Source organism: Watersipora subatra, chromosome 1, assembly GCF_963576615.1.
Source record: "Watersipora subatra chromosome 1, tzWatSuba1.1, whole genome shotgun sequence".
NCBI lineage: Eukaryota > Metazoa > Bryozoa > Gymnolaemata > Cheilostomatida > Watersiporidae > Watersipora > Watersipora subatra.
Genome location: NC_088708.1, coordinates 11,105,357 through 11,111,456, shown reverse-complemented (window position 1 = coordinate 11,111,456; position 6,100 = coordinate 11,105,357).

Genomic DNA, 6,100 nt, shown 5'->3' with positions numbered 1-6,100 from the left:
CAGCTGCCTTTTTATTGTCTGTGTGATCTTCCTCTAGTTACTCGAGAACACATGCTTTATCCGAAAGAAATAGTTCTGGTTGATAAACAAGCTGGCAATTAGTTAGCTGTTGAGCGAAGTCATCTTTCAAGATAATAAAAAAAGTTAAATAAGTTGTGTAAATGCAAAAACTAGATGTATAGCATCAGTGCAGGGGTTCCCAACCTGGAGTGCATTTTAGAAATCAGGGTTTACAATACGAAGTATTTACAATTTTCTTATTTGGCTTTGATAATTAATAACTACTAGAACCACTGATATAGAGCTATTATTAGTATCATTTTAAAGCCAATAGACCTTTTCCTAACATAAATTTCTCCCATTGCTATATTGGAGTTGTCTTCTTCAAAAGGGTATAATCTGTTAGTAATGAATTGAAGAATATGATATAACAGCTTGTAATCAGTCTAGTATTCAGATGCTCTTAATGCTGCAACAGACCGTATAGCTTTTGGTTGTGGAAAATATGCACAAATAATATTGAACGCTAGATTTGGCATTGTTAGAATATTCAGCAAAATATTTGCAAAAATGCCCTGGCCTAGCTGCATATATCAGCTGAAAGAAAAATCAACAACTTAGCCATCATAGAAAACACATCAGGCTCACAAGTTCTAGTATTATATATATAGTTTATACTAGTATATAGTTAGTTCATCAATGGGCGCGCTGCACTGGGTAACTAACTAAGAAATAACCACTATGTGGTATCTGGTACTATCGTTCAGACATCCAACATTGTTAGCACTTGCTAATTAATCCTGTTATGTGATTGTCTCTTGATGTACCACGTACCAATTGAAAGAAAAGTCGAAAAATTAACTTCTGGCCGAGATGCACCAATTCACTATTTCTTTCAGTACTAGTTTACCTTGTTTATATGTGGTTAATGAGGTAAACTTGGCCATTAGCTGTCGAAAACTTGAAACTACTGCTACTGCAAGGACACAAAAATGTAAAAATTAATTCTTGTGGTCTTTTTATTCATAAAAACTGCAATTTATCGGAGCTAGTCCAGATGGCAATTGTTCCTGCGATTGCTGTGAGACTAGACTTGTGGAAATAAAATGTCCAGCTAGAGACGTTGATTGCCTCCCTTACCTGCACATAGTTAATGGAGCTGCAAGGCTAAACACAAAAGTGCATATTATGGCCAGGTTCAGGGACAAATGATGGTGACAGACATAAAAAAATCATACGTTTTTGTTTTTAAAGAAGATGGCTCAAGTATGTTTGAAACCATAGATTTTGATGAAAAGTTTTGTTTGGATATGCTTTCGAATATTCAGCTGTTTTTTTAACATTATATGGCACCTCAGATGATTATTAGCTCAGCAAAAAAACGAAAACATTCTGATTAGAAACTTTGTGTTATGTGAATAGCCATTGGACTATTGAAGACAGTTGGAACATTAAACACAGTAACTATTTATATTCTAGGTATAAATTGTATATATTGGTATATTTTCATCTAATGCATATACAATGTGTACTGCATGGTTTCGTATACCATACATGTCTGACACATGTTTCAAATACAAAATGCTTGAAAGAAAACTATTTCCCAAGATACTTCTAATATATGTATGTATGCATGTACGTATGTATGCATGCAGGTATGTATGTGTATATAATTTTACTTGTGGCAACAAATGATCAGTAAAACAGTGATAAATCATGGCTAGTTAACAGCTTCCCATACTGATGTTTCTCTCAGCAGCAACTTCATTCCAAGACTTAACAATGGGGCCGGTCATGTTAGTGATTGTACAACACACAGTTACAATGTCATTACACATTGGAAGAAGATTTATGGGTATAGTTTGAGCAAGGATTCGAAATTGTTTCACTTTTCTTATCACTCGCTCTACATGTATGCGTACATCTGCAATCTTTTTGTCTTTGCAACATTATCATATGACATCTGTGATTTTCCTCGTGCACCAGGTGGCATCACCAACTCCGCTTTACGCATCATCAGCAACTCCTTAATGGTAAACCCTCTATCAGCCATGACCTGATCTCCTGGCACAAGGTATTGTAAAAATGAGCTACTCGCCTCCACATGCTGGTCACTTGCTCTCCCACCCCAAAGTTCTGAAATGTACATGATTGATCCTTGTGGAGCAATAGCAATCAGCAGTTTTATAGTATTGTGGTGCTTGTAACTACTCCATGTGGCCAGCTGGCACCGCAAATCTGATGGAGTTTGTATAAACATTTCTGTGCCATCTACTATACAACGTATATGTTTGAAATGACCGTATTTATTAAGTAGAATCATGCCAATCTCTTGCCTACTGTAGAAAACTATTAGAGGCCTGAGAATTGCTGCCAATAGACCTACCATGCTGCCAAATGTGCGAGTAACTTCCTTTGGTGAGATTTCAAACCTAAAAGTATAAAGAGGAGTAACTTCCTTTGGTGAGATTTCAAACCTAAAAGTATAAAGAGGCGGAGCTAGGTATATACTAAATATATATTGAAACAGTTAGGTTAGAATAGTTTTGGCAGCTCCACTGTGGCCATTTAGCTATAATGAAACAGGTTATTGTTGACATTGGCAAATCACACCCACCCTCTCTCTTCCCGTACACCAAAGGAAACTGCCAGAGATATATCTACCTGTCAGCTAGGTCCTTATGTAGGAGGCCCAGTCGTAGTTTCATTAATGTGAGCAGAATGTCATCAGCAATACACAACTTTGTTTGGTGACAGCGCATGGTAGTAAAAGTAGTAAAGCCTTTATACTTTGCCCTCAACAGTGCAGCTACAGCATTCCTAGATGGAGTGTTTGAATCTTTTTTTCTCGCTTTTGCAGCATATTCACATAAGCTATGAAGAAGTTCCAATTTTGGAATCCCAGTATCGAAAACACTGTTCTTACCAGATTTCAGAATTTGTTTATATTTGGGCTGGGTGTAAAGTTTTAGCTGATTCATCTTTCTTCTTAAAGCAAGTGTTTGATTAAAGTATCGCCCTTGCAGAGATTTCAACTTTTTACTCAAACGTCTTGAGATGAAAGGTGTCGTAAATTCAGGTTCAGCTGGTGCTATTTCAATCGGTGAGTCTTGTCTATCACAATGGGAAGCACTTCCAGTTACTTCTAGCCAGTCTTCACCAGAGGCATCCGACTTATTGCCATCATCAATTATAGGAAAATGTTTATCTGTAGCCACTAATGCATTTGGGACCCTGCCTTGCGGTGGAATACTGCACAGAGAATAGCCCATGTGTAACATAGGTAATGGATTCATTATTGTTGGGGCACCATCAATGAAATGTTTACTGCAGATAACAGAATATTTTGAAGGAGACCAGACATTTTTAGAAGATGTCTCTCGATTGACTAAGGATTTCCATTGTGCTCGTCTTTTACAGTCGACAGGAAATTTAAAATGAGTAAATGGTAAAGGGCACCCACATGAACCTGTATAAAAAAAAAGAAAAATATATGATAAACATAAAGTACAGAGTAAGCAAAATATGCACAATATGCAATAAGTACTGACTTATACAGCATATGCGAACCTAATATCAGAGAAGAATTTTTACTTACTGCACAACAAGCGTCCCAAAACACTCAAAACTTATCAGTTTAATTTTAAATGTTCTTTCAAATAATTATATGTCAACCTACTTTATTTTGTTGTTTCGGTGACCAAAAAGGTAAACTAACTCTAACTAACTAAAAATATAGACCGTTTTCATAACATCGTTAGTTAACATCATAACTGCAAATGCTAAAGAGATAAATTATTACGAAGACTTGACAGTGAGCGAGATTTAAACTTTTACTGAAGATGAAACTATACAAATTATCTGTTATGCATAACCTTTGGCTAGGTCCCGCAGCATTAGGTATAAGAATTAACAAGGTTAAGTACATTTACCTATTCTAGTTCATTTAAAAGAGCTTTTCGCCATAACAACTTGTCAAACAATGATGACATACGCTGCCAAAAGGTTTGAAGTAGTTATTTTTTATTATAGTTGTTTCGTTTGATACTCTAAATAAAAAAGGTCAACCATATGCTATGTGTCGGAATTCCATGCTAGTCATGACAATGCTACATCGATGGAATGTAAAAAATACACATATATTAACTCTAAAGGCTGAACAGCTTAATGACAAAAAGGCTTAACATGCTAGAATGGCACCTTTACAGGGCACTGTCACACTCTCATATGCACTAACTAATCAACAAAAAATAAGGAATATTTCATAACTCTGGCACTATCTATTTATCGAAATTAAATTTAAAATTAAGCTAAAAAGTTGACAATTAATAATATAGAAATATAAAAATATATACCATATTATGTAAACGATTTCTAGGCAATATTGAAATTTTGATTGCAAGTAGAATATTAAAAAATAGCTGGAAATACTACATACACACCTTGCAATGTTTGATGAACTCTACAGATTTCTTTTTTGTGTTGCAATAGCTTCGTCGTGTTGTTTGTAGATTTGTACACAGCACAAGATTCTTTTGGCATGTTTTTTGTTGTTGCACTAATGGTACATGGAGTGACAATGATCACAAACAAACTAACTAGCAAGTGCTAATAATTTTGGATGACTGGCAGATAACAAAATACTATAGCAGCTGCCAAACATAGATTGCACTGTACAAAATTGAATCGATATTATAGCCAAGTTTCAACGGGAAAATAGTTTAGGTTTATTAGTGCACTTATGTAATAAATGTACCTCTTTAACCACATATAAACGAGGTAAACTAGTACTGAAAGAAATAGTGAATTGGTGCATCTCGGCCAGAAGTTAATTTTTCGACTTTTCTTTCAATTGGTATGTGGTACATCAAGAGACAATAATCACATAACAGGCTGAATTAGCAAGTTAGCAATCCAACATTAGCTAACAATGTTGGATGTCTGAACGATAGAACCAGATACCACATAGTGGTTATTTCTTAGTTAGTTACCCAGTGCAGCGCCCATTGATGAACTAACTATGCTAGAAGAACTTGTGAGCCTGATGTGTTTTCTTTGATGGCTAAGTTGTTGATTTTTCTTTCAGCTGATATATGCAGCTAGGCCAGGGCATTTTTGCAAATATTTTGCTGAATATTCTAACAATGCCAAATCTAGCGTTCAATATTATTTGTGCATATTTTCCACAACCAAAAGCTATACGGTCTGTTGCAGCATTAAGAGCATCTGAATACTAGACTGATGGTTACAAGCTGTTATATCATATTCTTCAATTCATTGCTAACAGATTATACCCTTTTGAAGAAGACAACTCCAATATAGCAATGGGGGAAATTTATGTGAGGAAAAAGGTCTAATAGACCTTTTTCATGTCAGCCGCGGGGCAGGCTGTCCCGCGGCGAGCAAACCAAATTGTTTTGCTTACCGGGAGGACAACTCCGCAAAAACAACAGTTTGTCAAGCAGGCTATAAAAAGGCTCGCTTGGATGAGTCAGGACACTTTGCTCAGGAACACAAGACAGTAGTACATGCTTCCTATCTAGTGGTTCTCAGGGTAGAAAAAAAAAGAAACCACATACAATTGGGGAGAGATTGATATTACCCTGTTGTAGGGGATATAGTTTGTTGTATTGTTGGAGATAGTGCTGAAGCCAAACTACGGTAAATACATTGTCACTATCAAACAACACTGTTCACAGTAAAATCATGGCTGATAATATAAAAAATACAGTTCTGGCACAGATAAAGGCTACACCATACGGCCAGTTTGCCATTCAAATCAATGAACCTAATGATGTGTCAAGCTGCTCACAGCTCCTGGTATTAGCAAGATATGTTCATGGTGAAAGCGTTCATGAGTTCCACTTCAATCACTCGCTACAGCAGAGAACAAGAGGAAAGGGTGTCTTCGAAGCTGTGTCCCTTTTTCTTCAGCATGTAGGACTTTCCTGGGAAAATGTATGTGCTTGTACCACAGATGAATCACCAGCAATGATGGGTTGCAGGTCTTGGTTTCGTGCAAAGGTATTGCAAGCCAATGGCTCAACAAAATACTTCTATCATATGATCCACAGGTACGCATTGGCAGCAAAGACTCTTC